Source organism: Neodiprion lecontei, chromosome 5, assembly GCF_021901455.1.
Source record: "Neodiprion lecontei isolate iyNeoLeco1 chromosome 5, iyNeoLeco1.1, whole genome shotgun sequence".
Classification (NCBI taxonomy): Eukaryota; Metazoa; Arthropoda; class Insecta; order Hymenoptera; family Diprionidae; genus Neodiprion; species Neodiprion lecontei.
In genome coordinates this window covers 22,539,548-22,555,523 of record NC_060264.1, presented here as the reverse complement: position 1 = coordinate 22,555,523, position 15,976 = coordinate 22,539,548, and the positions used below count along the sequence as shown (strand labels likewise).

General features: G+C 41.3%; 1 protein-coding gene across 3 annotated transcripts in view; it reads right to left on the bottom strand.

Moving 5' to 3' along the window:
• The window catches only part of LOC107223117 (protein muscleblind), a 282,556-nt gene that overhangs the window by 207,464 nt on the left and 59,116 nt on the right, over positions 1-15,976 (bottom strand). The window lies entirely within an intron of this gene.

The window sequence follows — 15,976 nt, the reverse complement described above, 5'->3', positions numbered from 1 at the left end:
CAACGAGGATTTAGGTTTCCCATCTAATTAACACGTAAAAAATATTGTTTTTCGTTCAAAATGATGTCAGGCATCCAAAAAATTGGCGATTTCTGTGCTTCTTGGCTTATTTGAAAGCATGACTCATCCCCTAAACGATGATAGGTCGTTTTTCGACTTACCTTGTACCAATTTTTTTTACGCCACTTTTCGACCACAATAGTCACTTTTTCAAGTTTACAAAGTCTCCAATGTATCAATGAGTTCAAAATGAATTGCTACAAGTATTGATTCTTGATTCGAATATAAATAACCAATTCCAAAAATTAGTGAAACATACAAAATTTCTCAAAATAAACATGGTTTTTTGAATAAAATTGAAGATACGGAATTTACCAATTTTTAGAATTGGTTATTTATATTCGAATCAAGAATCAATACTTGTAGCAATTCATTTTGGACTCATTGATACCTTGGAGACTTTGTAAACTTGAAAAAGTGACTATTGTGGTCGAAAAGTGGCGTAAAAAAAAATTGGAACAAGGTAAGTCGAAAAACGACCTATCATCGTTTAGGGGATGAGTCATGCTTTCAAATAAGCCAAGAAATACAGACATCGCCAATTTTATGGTTGCCTGACATCATTTTGAACGAAAAACAATATTTTTTACGTGTTAATTAGATGGGAAACCTAAATCCTCGTTGAGCGACTTCTAAACTTCAAGCTACAGCGCCCTCCTTGAACGAGGACCTCTTTAATGTCAAAACCTAAAGTTTTGAGTGGTAGGAGCGAAGAAAAAAAAAAAGTTCATTTTCGACACACCCTAATATATATATATATAGATGTTGTAGACACCAAGATTGAAAATGAATTTCATAAACGTCTATCACGCGTAGATCAGAAATACCAATAAAACGTACATTATAATAGTCGAAGATATACGTTCATAAAACAATCAATATACTGCTGTGCAATGGTGAATAGGAAGTATGATAAACGTCTAATTAAAGTTGCTGGCAGTTGTGTCATGAATGAATATTATATGTTGTGATTACCAAAATCATAAACGAATTTCGTGAACGTTAATAGCTCGTAATTTGTAAATTCAAATGAAACGATTCTGATAAAACGTTGAAAGATGGAGTACCAACATCGTTAAACATATAAGTTTTAAACGATTTTCGTACGAATAATGAACAAATATACTATACGTTGCTTTTGCTATAATAATACGTATTTTAAACTTCTGTATAATGAAATACGCATAATAAACAGAGTAATCATACGAATAATATCCATCCGAAATATTACAGTATATGTGATACGGTTGAATTTTATACTTATACCATTATTAAACGACTTCGACGTTTCATATACGAAATTTATACTGGTGTGTGTTTATTGGGATTGGACGGTGTAATGCGCTACTGTCTGCCTGCCCCCTCGAGCTAAACCGGGCAAAGTGCTCTAATAACTCCCTCCCATTCCCCGGTCCACGCAATCCCTCTTCCGCTCGTCTCTCCCTCTCCTTCTCTTTCTTTCTCGTTCTTCTTTCCGCAGATTTTCGCTCTCCGCTCTCTTAACGCCACTGGGTGTATAAGGGTAACTGTAGCTGTACCAAGTTCACGCCCAGCCACGCCTTGCTGTAGAAAAAGGAAAACAACCAAAAATAAAGAAACGTCTCAAAAACATACGTACATGGCTGCAGCATCCTGAGACGATTGCCGATCGCGTTCTCGTAGCTTTCGAGTACACGTATTATGAGAAAGGAAAGAAAATCATCGATACATTTAAAACAAGCGGGTTTGGGCTGATCGTGAGCCAGCTTGTGAACTTTCCGTCTTCAAACTCGTTTCGAGCTAGAATAATAATAATGCGATAGTAATAATAGGGTGTATAATAAAAATTTGAATAATAATAATAATAATGACGTCATCTCGTTCGAACTTCGGAATCCCAATGTCAAATTCGTGATTAGCGATTTAAATAACCGTGAAGTACTAATTTTCATCAAAATACAGATGTTTTTAGTTTTTTTCGGGATGTTCAATCCACCAAATTTGAATTGTGGAGATTTGACTCTAAATTCGCGATCAGCGTCCCAAAAAACTGAATGCTACCAATTTTCATGCGAATTTGATCATTCGTTCTCAACGCATAATCATTTTTCGTTTAGTTTTCAGAATTTTGTTATTTAAAGAGGTTCCTAAGTCACAATAATTTTGGTTTCCTACATATTATTGCGGTCGGGTCCATTATCTTTATTCTGATTGATAACCGAACCAGAAATTTGTCGAGTTAAAGAAGTTATGACCAGAAATGGCGATCCCCGCTTCGCCGTTGCGCGGTTGTTTTTGATAACGGTAATCACAATTCCATGAAAACCGTTCATCCGATCACTTTGAAATATATACACGATTGCATATGATTGTGGGCTAACCGCCTATGGAACGGATTTAATATCCGTCTCTACGTTCGGCATATCCAGCTGAAGACACTGCTGAAAATCCAGAAAATGTGACTTACCAATAAAAAAAATTCACAGCTCTACCAAATTTCAGTTAATTGAAAATCGATTCCATAGGAGGATAGAGGGTAACTTAACATTTAAAGTTATTTTTTGTTTGTTTTTCGCATACTTCGATTAACTGAAAACATGGTTACCGTTTTCAACGTTGCTTTTTGGACACCATGACTTCAACGGCCATAGCAACCACGGCTTTCATGTTGCAAAATAATTTATTTTTCAAATTAAGGCTGAAATTGCGCACTTCTAAACCCAATTCGCTGAAATTCTTTTCTTGTCTTACTCCCCAACTCATAGAATTTTGCAAATCACAAACATGTTTACAACGCTTTTAGGTTAGGAATCCCCTGAACTAACGCGAATAGTACTGAACCGGTCAAAGCCAAAATCTAATCAGCTCTAAGTTTGGAAAAACCGCGTCGATTGAGACCAAAATCTTTCAAATCCAGCAACTCGTTTTCGAGACATCGTCGGACAAAAAAATTGATCACATACGTGTAAACTCAGGTACATGCATAATTGTATACGCACATACACACAGACGTCCACCTAAAATGATTGTAGCTGATTCTGTAACATTGAAACAGAGTTCTGGTAAAAACTCAATTTTTCATTTTCGGGGTAGTCAATAACTTCCTATTTTCTCAGAAAATAGAGAAACGAGAATTTTAAAACGTATAATATGCATATATTTTGCTTCTCATATTGGCTTTGGATCGTTTTTTTTTCTTTTTTTTATGAACTTTCGAAAACTGGAAAAATATGGGAAGGGGAAAGATATTGTTTTTACATCTGAAAAAAGCTTGCACGTCTCCTCTTTTCCGCCACATCGTTTTTTTTTTTTTTTTTTTTTTTTTTTTACCATCACCCTTCTACATATTATATATATGTTTTTTTGTTATCGTATTTTATTCTATTATTTCTCCTACTTTTTCTCGTTCAATTCTCTCCTTTTTTTTCTACTCCGGCACACCGGAGGCAGGCAGGGCTAATTTGGAGGATAAGGCGTCGAGTTATTGGTCATACGGGAGAAAATAGAAAGAATGAAAAAAACGGAGAAAGGCTCCCGTGGGACGTACGCGAAAAGGGAAGGATAAGGATAAGGATAAGGAGAAATACGGGGGCACGAGGGAGCGGAGATGAAAAATAATGGACAGAAGAATAAAAGACGATCAAATAGATTTAGCGGTGCTAAGGTTACGCGCGTGCGTTTATCGGTGTGTGCAACGCACACACAGGCAATCGTTTCAGTTTGTTGTTTTTTGTTTTTTTTTTTTTTCTTTTGGTGTAGATAATTTTCCCGGGGCCGCAACTCGCATCGTTCGCGTTTCTACGCAGGGCGAATTCGGATCGAGCTGAAGAATAAGCGAGCGAATCCTAACCAAGCCAAACCTGACCTCGCCTAGTCTGTCTAATTTTCTCACTTCTTCCCCGAGTTTCTACTCCCGAGTTGTTGTTTCTTATTTTTTCTCCCTCGGCGTTAAACACAAACAATAGGGAGGTTAGTTACCGTATAACCTATACAGAGTGAATTGCTAAAGACTGAATGCTTGATGCGCATGCGCAAAAATTCCAGAGCAAGAGCAGTTGTTCCGTCAGGGCCAACAACATTTTTGAGGTTACATACATCGCGGTGATCTATCATCCGAATTTATGAATGTTGGTTGCCCTGACAAAACAACTGCTCTTTCTCTCGAATCTTAGCGCATGCGGATCAAGCATACAGTCTTTAGCAATTCACTCTGTATAATGCACAAAAGCAGGGCCCTGCGATCAATGCGAAAAAACCGATACACCGTGAACAATGAAACAACCCCCTGCAACAGATGCGTTAATTTATAATATTGGAAGATTTTATCGCGATCCCAAATGTAAAACTAACACGATTCTGGCTGTAAATAAACGGAGTATGGGTCGCATTGTCTCCGGGGTAAAGCGGTCCGCGCAACCCTTTCACATTTCGTTCGGCATCTCTGACTGCAAAGAGGGAGGAGCGCCGGAATTTCTTTATCATTGGTATATATAATCGTGGAGCCAAGGGTGAAAATCGCTGCCTTTTCACCCCTTCCTCTCCCTTTTTTGGACACGTGTATAACGCTGGTACCTGTTCGTATATAAAAGATCGGGTATACCAGATATGTAGATGAAGATGTGGGAAGGAAGAGGCGTCGGGAGAGAGACGCAGAAGCTCCGCTGAAAATTGAGGATATCGTCGTCGAGGATATTCCGATATTATGCCCGATAAAAATGGAGAATGGATATTATACTCTTGCGGGGACACCGGCGCGACCCGGGCTTCTTTTCCCCGCACCCCCATGCACCCCCGTAGAATCTCAAGTCGAGCTTTTCTCTGTTCGTTCCTTCGTTCAACCGAAGGCAGCGAGCAGCCGAAGCTAGCGAGCTAAAGAGAGGTTAAGCTACGTACCATCTGGAGCCACCAGGCCAACCCTGATTACCGCAGGAGGTACGGAGCAAGAACGATCCCAGCCCCTTGCTACGCTCGTTCGTATCGATCTTCAACATCTGCCTTTAATTAAAAAAGTGGAGTGAAAAAAATAGTCATTATTCTATACTTCGTAATATGCCGAGTAGCCGCGATTGGACCCAGTCATTTTTGAAATAATAAAAGGAAGAATGAAAACAAACCGTTAAACCATGGAATAAAAATCGGAGTCGAAGCTAGAACGTTTGAAATATAAATTACGCGTACTACAGTCTACCGGTTTTTGAATTACATAACTTTGAAGTTCGACCAATCGCGCGGCGTCACGTGACGACGACCGATAGAAGAACCTGTTCCGTGATTCATCCACACGGTTCTGCTTCTCATTTGAAAACTATTGCACATAGAACATTTTGGCAAACGGTCTTTAGTTCTGATTTTTCCGTGACTATTTGCAGAATCGAATCAATACAGTGTTTCTTTCAAAGAAGAATAGTATGTTACAAAGTAGAGACGAAGAAATTACTTTTCTTTATCTTATGTGAACAGCGTGATTAATCGAGACGCGGGAATTGCGGTTAGATCAGACGGGTATGGTGAAGTATAATGAATTTATAAAAAGATTAAATCAGTCACGAATTGCATTAACACCGCGTCGCTTTCGTATCAGATGAACGTGTCCCAGCGCTTGCCGCTGGTGCTGCTGCTGTTGGTAATGAACGCGAGGTTGTAATTAATAGTCATCTTTTTACGCCAGGTTCTCTTCTCTCGGGCGTTATCACAGCGGTAACGCCGGTTTTCCGCTTTTCTGATATTCTCTCACACGTTCTGCATAACGTACCTGCAAAGATCGCCAGGCAACAAACTGCAAGAAAAAGAATTATTGTCGCAGTGGAAAAAGCCCACAAGACTAACCACCACGCTGGATTTCGGATACGTTACCCGTTTTGCGTTTCGTTTGTAAAAATAATAATTAAAAAAAAAAAGTAAGAAAGAAAAACAAATGAAAAATATACACCAGAAAATTCAACTACCTTGAAAATCTAGTGTACAGGTTATATTCATATGTGGTGCAGAATGTTTTTTTCCGCCGTTTTATGGGTTCTTACACAGCGTCGCGTACTACATGGTGCTGATGGTGGAGAGTAACGGTGACAACGAGATCCAGAGGTGCTTGATCCTTTCTTATCTTCTTCGGGGCTGAAGGGGGGGGGGGGGGGGGGCGAAGGAAGGGGTTTCCGGGCGTAGATATCGAGGCGCATAAATCATAGGCTTATTGTGAGGTCGAGTCGCCGAGGGACGCGATACAGAGCTCAATACAGATGATCGACTCTATCCATCCCCGTGTTTCAATCAGCACATAACAACAAGCCCTCTCAGCACCTTCCGATCGATTGCACAGCCTGACTCTGAAGAACTTTGAAGCAGACAGTATTCAAGAACCGTCAGTTCCAGGTCCCATTCGTACCTTTGGTTTCAATTGTGTTTCTTTATCTGGTTTAGGAATTAGCGAGGAAATTATAAGTTCCTCGCAACTTCTGCGTCACGACGTCTCTCGACGGGGCGAATGAGGTTAGTCGTAATTGTCGTTCAAAGTATAATTTGGCCTGCACGAGTTGTTGTTCGTTCACGGACTTTTGGAGTTAGATCAATACGTAGTCGTAGTCAAGGTCTTTCGGCCAGAAGGTAGACGCTGCCTGAAGACTTTAATAGACACCAGCCACTACAAACATCACCGAACAAACGGATGAATGAACAAATGATTGAGTAAATTCATCGACCAGGTAATTGGCAAACCAACCTTGTGCCTCATCCATGCCTCATGTTTCGTGTTTTCTAGAATAAAACACAGGCGTACTTATTCTATATGTATCGCCAAGGGTTGTAGAGGCGGTAAAGTGAAAGGAAAATTCTTCACTTCGTCAAAGAGAAGAACCCCAAACCACTCGAATGTCGTGCTGCACCTGATGCAAGGAAAAGAGAGAGAGAGAGAGAGAGAGATATGTGGAAAAAGAAGGAGGGATGTGAGTGCCTCTTCGACAAGACTCGCGCGTGTCTTCGCATCCTCCGGCACTTGACACAAATCGTGGGGTTCGTCCACCAGCTGTGATCGGGACGAAGAGCGAAGAGATGGGGAAGGGGGAATACTGGCTGTCATACCAAGTCAATAGTTCCTTTTCAGAAAACAATTTTTCATTCGTGTTGTTTTCGTCGTCTGTCGGTCAATTTAACCTGTTGCCAGACGGGAACTGTGCCTCGATAAAAAAAGCTCGGAGATCAATGTGACGAAATGCCAGTGAAATTGAATGGAATCAATAGAAGTTAGCGTAGAACTGGATGAATCTTGGTTCTCTTTTCATGACGGTTGTTCCTCTTCATGCTGCTCCGCTTCGTCGCCGTTTCCTGTACACGTAATGTGTTAGGTAATATCTAGTAAGAGGGAATGGGTATTAACAACTCGTAAAAGTGGTTGATCCGAGGTGTTTGGTTGCGTGGTGGGTTTAGGGGCTTAAGTTCGGGTTGAGGGGGTGAAAGAGACGGGGCTTGTGGACATCCGCAACTACCATCGCCGATGGTGTTTGGGACCAAGGTTTATGGTTGACATAACGCCGGTTTCGTTCTTTTATGGAATGGTTGCTCTTCTTCATTCTCACTCTTTTTCGTGTACGCAGCGTAAAAGGCACACCACGGGGATGGGAAATGAAGAGGCTTCACTCCTCTCCCAGACTCGGTTCGACGTCCCAGGCGCCGCAATCAAAAGCTCCTTGGATTAACCTTCCAAAGGTTCGTTGGTTCGTTTCCCGCCCCGCGTTTCTTCATTGATCGCCGTTCCGCGGATGTATGAAGCTTCGGCGAAACAAGATGAGAAAGGAAAAGCTCGGCGCGAGATATCGAGGGGGGTAAGAAAAGAAGTAAGGAAGGGAAAAAAGCGCGAAGAAAAGGGAGAAACCAAGGTAAATTCGACCAGAGGTACGTGGGGAAAAAGTTTCTCCAGTTCACTCTTGACGCGCACGAATGAAGAAAGTAACTGGCTGGTGCGACGCGGTGTTGGTATAACTGCAGTCACGGCGGGGGTCGAGTAGCGAGCTGCTGCAGCAGAGACGACGGTGTTGATAGAATTGCAAAATAGATTTACAAGCGGCAAGTCCGTGTGCCAAATTGAATAACTTTTAAGAGTTACGTGCGAAACGTACATCACCTACGTGTCTACGTACGTCGCGAAACAGGAGGAGGAGAGGGAGAGAAAATTCTTCAGCCTTACACCCTGGGGCACGGATTAACCGAGCTGCTTTCGACCCCTGCTGAATATTGCAGCAGAAAGACAGCGGATGTCAGGTGATGTTGCCATATTTGTTACGAGTTGTGTTTTTTTGTTTTGTCTGTGTTTCATCTGTAGCAGGGGTAATTCCTTTTAGAAATAGTATATTGTGCACCGAGTGGGCAAAAGTGACGATTCTGAGCGAGTGTGAAGTCAGCCAAAGACTGTTGTTGTGTGATGTTACACAGGCTCAGAATCGTCGTTGTCCATGAGTTGCAGATGATATTTTTGACATTAAAAATGTAAAATTACGCGCTTTTGGTCACCTGCTGAAAGTGTACAAAACACGCTGTTTCTCAACGAATGCAGTGCTGGTTGGGAAATAGCGTCTTTTGTTCATTTTCAGCAATCGGGCAAAATCGTTTATTTTTACGTTTGACTTGTGAAAAGAATTTTTCAGAGAGTTAAAATTTTTCATCTCGTAAGTTAAGTAACCCAGATGTATAATAATATTCATTAATGCCTCGACCTTCCGGTTGAGAAACAATTTAGCCGGAAGGTTAAGGCATTAATGAATATTACTGTACCTTAGGGATTTTCTTCATTCTGTGATATGCTGTAGTACGTTAAAAAACATTAGCCACGTATTTTTTTCACGTATTGATTTAGTCGTTCGCGCGCAAAAGCAACCCCCAAAGTTGACTACCCAAAATTAATAGGTGCAATCCCTAATGATAAAAGCAATGAGCATATTGTGAAATGTCAATGGTGGATAATATCCAATTTCTTTTATCAAAAAAACATATGTCGTCATTGCGAAAGACTGAGCATTTGACCTTTGAGGGTTAAACTTCAGGGGCGGTTTTTATCCCGTAAACGAACGAATTGGCAGGTAACAAAAATACGTAGCCATTGTTTCTCGGTGTATTACAACATGTTACAAAAAAGAACGAAATCGGTGAGGTGCACCTTGGATACTTCCCGAGTGATCAAAACCATTAAAAAGTTATGTACAACGCATTTCTTCCGATTCAACAATTCACTAGAATTCTTGATTTTTCGGTAGGTAAGTTGTTTCGTTTTTTAATCTTTCTTATTATCGTGATCATCGTCATCATCATCATTTTCTCTCTTTGGTATTCAGCTCTCTTTCCTTAATCCCAATTCGAATGGTTGGGAACGAAATCGCGGAGAGGCGTTTTTCTTTCGTCGGATCGGCAATTCCGTCGGTCGCGTGTGCAGGACGAAGAGGACGAGGAAAATAGAAGAAGAGTTTGGAGGGCGAGAGACGATCCTCCGAGGAGTCTGGACAATTAACATCGAATGATTGGGGTCTCCCGATGGCTGCTATGGGTCGTTAGCTTTCGGCTGACCCTGCAGACTCTCTTATCCATTGTCTCTATTATTCCTGTCCTGCATCCCCTTCCTCCGTTACCCAGCTTCAACGAGAGCCTCCCTCCGAGCCCCGAGAGTTGTACGTGAGCAATTATATGTACCCACCCCCACCACTGACCGGGGTTTTCTAGGGATGCCCGAATTGGCTTCCAGGAGCGAAGAAAATCGGACGATTCAGTTCGCGGAATTTGTGTCTTCGTGTGTTCTTCCAAAGTTACTGCTGTGGTAATTCACATCAAAGTTGAATATTGGGTTTGCCGGAAAAAAAGAATAATTCAAATTTGTGACTACAAAGTCACGAGAACTGGAATTCGTTTTGAACGTTTTGAACGATCATTATTTAGAGGCCAGGTTACGTAATCGAAAATTGGGAACAAAAAAAAGCGTTTCAAACGCCTCGGATTCCTCAATGGGCAATATATTTCACAAAGGTGTGACAATTATGTTACGTATATTTTAAATCGATATTAACAGATCAAATTATCATCAAAAAAATGTAGACAGAATTCATGAAAAACTCGTTATTACAAATCTGGAATTAAAAGAAACCTAACACTTTCAAGTATATAATAATCGTTGAACAGCGATCATTTGTTAGTCCAAGATTTTAGAGGATGAAGTGCCTATCGCGTTTTTTCAGTCGTTGGATGCAACCTAACAACTAATTTGTTTCTCTTTACTGACGTGTTGTTTTCTTCGAGATTCACCTCCATTATTTCGAATGACTAGCCAAAAATTGTATAGTCACTACAAATTCATCTTTACAAAGTGTTTTACCATAAACGCAAAATATGCGAAAACCATTTTCTGCATCTCGGAAAAATTGCGGAGTCGTTTTAACTCCGCGATCGACTTTGTCTGAAGTTTTTATCATCTTTTCCTTCCCTTATTTTATTTTCTGTGTTTTTTCTTTTCGTTTCAGAGAACTTTATTAACCCCTGCACGCATCGTCGCCCCTCTTCTACCTTCGCCTCCCCCCCCCCCCCCCCCCCGCCCCTCCCGCATCACATCTCGGGAAAAAGAATTTGTTGGGCAACAACTGACGGTAAGCCGCACGACGAAATTACGTGATTGTCTGTCGTGTCGCGTACCAGGTATAGTAGGATCCACCCTTTCTAACGGACGAACCGCGTTGCAGCGCGCATCCGCGTTCCGAGGGGTGTAAAGGGGGTCAGGGGCCGGAGGGGGGGGGGGGGGGGTCGAAAAAGTTTACGCGAAATAATTGATAAATGTTTCGCCTGGAAAAGCGGAAAGGGAAAAGGTTTAGGGGCTGGAGGGGGGAGGGGGTCGAAGCCGGGGTAGGGGGTAGATTTACTGCTCACCGGGGAACGAAAACTGTTGTCACGAGCCACGTCGCTATGCTGCTGCTGTTCCTGGGTTTATTTGTACCTTATATATAAGTATATCCTGTATATGTATACTCGTATGTATAAATATATGCCGAGTCTCGTACGTTAGATCAGCAATTGCAGGGTTCGAATGAAAGTTTGGGTTCGTGAAAGAATGAGAAGGGATGAAGAGTGAAAGGGCATTGGAATTCGTGTTTGATAAAAAAGAAGATTGATGGAAAAAAAACTTTTTTAAATTATTGAAATAAACAAACTTGAAGTACATTTTTTTTTTTAACGACTAAACAATTGCATTTGCACAATAAGATTATACGAATTTATGAAATGGGCATTATATGTAATGCTTGACAAAAGATCAGGAGAGGGTGAAAAATTATGAATAAACACGGGACGTACAAAACGGTCATGGATAAAGAGATGTTATTATTTTACGTACAGGTAGGTTAAAAATTGGAAATGAATACGAAAGGAAAGGATATGGAATAAATAATATATACCATCTACGTTGATGCTTGGCGTGAGGGGGAAAGTGTTCGTCCGAGTGCGTTCAATTGACAGCTTAGAAAAGAGAAGAGGAGAGAGAGAAAGAGAGAGAGAAAGACATGACGTACATGCATATATATGCCATTCCATGTCAACTCGATCAATGATTTTCCCTTGCCACTTTCGACTTGCTTCACGATGTTTACGCGATTCTCCGATCTCAAAAAAGCTCTCCCGAAGTTTTTCAATTTTTTCCCTTTAACCGCTATTTTTTTATGATTATTCAACCTACCTAAAAATGGGCATTTTTTAAATATCTCAAAATATTGTCAAAAATCTTATTTTTCATTTCGATCATTCTGATATCGGGTCATGATGGAGCGCCTTTTTTTAGATTTTTTTAAGCACTTTAAACATCTTGAACAAATAAAACACCATGTTTAAACGTTTCAAAAATTCTCAAAAAAATTTCGAAATTATTGTATTTAACTCTGAATCTATTGATGCATTTTCTTGAGACTTTTCTGATCGTTTAAATATGGTGCTTTGTTTGTTAAAGATGCTTAGAAGGCTAAAAAAAAATCGATAAAAATTCGCCCCATCATGGATCGATATCAGAATGCTCGGAATGACGAATAAAATTTTTTAAAATTTTTTGAGACTTTTAACAAAGGCTAATTCTTAGACAGTTCTGACTAATCATAAAAAATTAACGGTTGTACGGAAAAACCTGAATAAATTTTGGTGTGCTTTTTTGAGATCGGAGAATCGTACGAAAAATCCTGAATCAAATCAAAAACAGTGAGGGAAAATCATTGGTCGAGTTGACATGGAATACCCCATATGTATAAATTACGTATATGTATATATATATATATATATATATATATGTATGTATTATGTATGTATGTTTGTGTGTGTGAAATATGAGGCAAGAAGTTTTGTTCCAAAGTTCATTCGATTGAGTGGTTTATTTATTGGATCACAAGTTCGATTCCGTATAGACATTATGCCCTAGGTATATATGATCCATATGTACACCCATACACATACTCGGACATACGTGTAATCTATCTGTATGAATTCGGCAGAGAAATATTGAGGTACGTTATGCGTATAGGCAGACGGGTGGCATACACAGTTCGCTGTCCGGCGTTTTGGGGATCCGTAACTTATTCCCGGTTCCATCAATTTTCCTTCACCCCAGTTACAAATTCTGGAAACCCCCTGCATCTAATACATTACCTCCATTATTTACGCACTTAAACGCAGAATCTTTTTCCGAGACAAGTTTCACTTTAGTAAGAAGATTCGGAAGTCTTGTTTTATCGTCAGGATTTTAAATACATGTTAATCAGTGTCGTCAAGGAAAGTATCAAGAAATAACACGTTTTTTTCTGTCACTGTTGATATGCATACTTGGCAAATGATCTGCAAAACAACGATGTCGCCATTGTATAACCGGTACACGGTTTACACTTTGTATTTTAAGCTAACTACCCAGCTACACTGCGTCAAGTATACCGACAAGAGGATGGGTCTGGTCTGAGTACAATGGACGGATGAATAGATGGATAGATGGAAATGGAGGGTCGGGGGCTGGGAGAGATAAAGATGGAAGGATATCTGCACCTTTATACGTCCTGGACTGTATGCCGAGCGTGCTCAGCGTGTACACTGGCACAAAACCCCCTCGCAGGCAAAGTATTAAACAGATAAGACGGGGTGCAGAAGTGGGAGGATAGAGTAGAGGAAGAACTGCATTCGTCTTCCGCATCGCTAAGATAGCGCCGTGAACTTGTATCACGATTCCACGTTTTGGTATAAGATCCGTGCGCGCGCAGAGAATCGTGGTATGAATAAGGAAAGAGAATAAATTGAACGAACCATGCATTCACTGGACCCACCTAGTTTATAGTAAAGATTCCAACCAGTCCAAATCGTTCTAAACCTGACCACAGTGGTTTTGCATAGTTGCTCCCAGAGAGCAAAACTGAGCTCGATTCTTTTGCCATCAAATTTGTCATTGCTTATCGAGTCTGGGGTCGCAGGCTGCTGGGCAAAGACGGGGTCTCATATACTGTTTCTAATTTCGGTAAGTCAGGTTGGCCGGGCCCCTCTGGGATGTTGGTAAAGTATGGCGAAGGCGGTATATATCGGATATACAAGAGACAACAAGGACCCTATGGAACAGTGAATTACAATTAATTAGAGTCATTAATAACTGGGGCGAGGGGCGAGGGTAAGGAGGCCCTCCTCTCCTCAGGGTTGCACAACTTGCCAGTAGCCTTGTTGCACGCCCGTGTTGCCAGGGGCCTGTTTACTTTTCACTCCATTCTCCGTGTCGCCTCAGCCCCCGTCTGCCGGTTCCCATTTGCTAGTTGTGCGATAGTGTCGTCTGTGTGTGCCGTGAGCGTTTTCTGCGCAGTGGTAACCGCCGTTCCCGCTATGGCGAATGGACACGCGATCCTCCCGGGAGGAATATACATGCATTGATAGACAGACGGATAGATAGATACCCGGACTTTTGAGCATCGCCACGGAACTCGCTGCCTACTCCCGCAAAGTTTCGACTGCGGAAAAGTTTTGATAATCGATAGACTTGCACCTCTTCTCTTCTTCTTCCCCCTTCCCCGCTGCCCCCCGCCCTCCTCTCCCACTCGTTTACCTCCACCCTTAAGCCTCCATCCCGCTTTTTGGCCGGAGAAAACTTTTCCGTCGGTTGGTAAATTTATGCGGTACAGATAGATAGTTGGATGGTCAGATGAATGGATACTTTGTTGTTGGGTAGGAGAAACAGAAAGAAAAGAGAGAAGTGAAAGAAGAACGTTAATGACAAATTTCCACTTTTAATATGTTTCATCACCGTGATAAGGAGACTTGTCCTTCGAACCAACTTTTTTGGCTCAGAACACAGGGAATTTACTCATCCGTGCAGATTAAATGTCTGGAATGTGCGGAGTTCGTTCTTGAAGACGACATATCGCTTACATTGATTTATACCTCTACTCCTGACGATTATAGGATCCCAGAGATTTCCGAACTTTTGATTATAAGACGGTAGTTTGATCTCACGTGTATATAGAGGGTTCCAAATGTATACCTTCAGAATTAACTTTTGAGGATGAAGTCTCAGAAATCCTCATGAAGATGAATTTTTCATTTATCAGGTTTGAACACTTACCATTAAAACTGACATCTTTCCGAGTACTTATTTCCAATCACAAAGTTGTTGCTGGTTGGATACTCTTGACGGAATAGGAATATGTTTAGGAAGCATTAATGAAATCACTAAAGTTAATTTTTATTTTCACACGATGAGAAACCAGCATCGAGAAGCAGGTCTCTAAATCTGGTGCAATTTCTTTGAGCTTAAACTGAGCTTGCGTGCACTTGACGTGAAGGTCCTTGAAGCTGCTACTATCGCGTTGCGAGTCTAACTCGACTAGCGTTGCCTCGAGCACGTTTTCATTAGCACGTATACTCTCCTCTTCCTCTTGATCCTCCACTACCACTGTTATTTTAATTTTTTTGTTTGCGTTCTGAATTCAGAGGCTTTCTTACTGACTCTGATAATTTCAGACCTACTTGTATCGGCTTTCTTATGCGTTTGTGACGTAAAAAATTTTTTGCTGCACGACGTTAAGTTGTCAAACTATTACAACAGCTACTCAATTTGCGTACTGTGGCAAAAATGCGGTCAAGACTTCTATGGACTGCAATTTGATGTCAATCTAACACTATCTGATGTTGAAGTTCCGAATTGACCACGTAAATTGTACTTTGTAGTAGTATGCCCTGGTCAATTTGGTCAGTTTCAACATCACCATTTGTCACTGACAGCGTAGAAAGCTCATCACAGCCTCATGTGTGAACTTTGACAGTCCTTTACCCAGTAAGATCGCTTTTAAAAGGTGTTCGCATGAAGCGCTAACGACGAACTTGAGGTGACATTTAATTTTAGGCGATAACGAAGGCCCAAGAATAGTCGAAATTGATCAGGCGACTTCTGACGAGGGTCATGAGGTTTAATATTCAATTTTCGATAGTCAGGATCCGATCTCATCGCATGATGGTGGTTTGGCTCGGTGTTGTGTTGTACAGTGTGGACTAAACCTCGCGTGTCTGGTAGTAATTGACTTTATTCTGCGGTAGCTGGTATGGCGCTGGTCTATGAACTAGAAGATATATGACGAGAAAAAGCAGGGAAAGAAGAAGAAGAAGAAGAAGCAGAAGTTGAAGAATTAAACCTTATTGAGAAACGTCGACGCCGACGTCAACGAGGTGGCGCGGCGGTGGAAATAAAGAGAGTTTAGCGCCAGAGGGGGCGGCATGAGAGTCCGGCGACGCGACACCCTCTCTCCCACTCTCTCTCGCTCTCTCTCTCTCTGCCGTGAGGTGATTCCGTCGGATACGTTAACGTCACCCTGCAGCAGCGGCTGTCACCCGGTGGATCGGATTATTGAATTTCTCTAACAAATGATCGACCGCGTCTTCGTCGTCTCAACACGCTCTTCCTCCTTCTCCGGCGGCTCTTCTC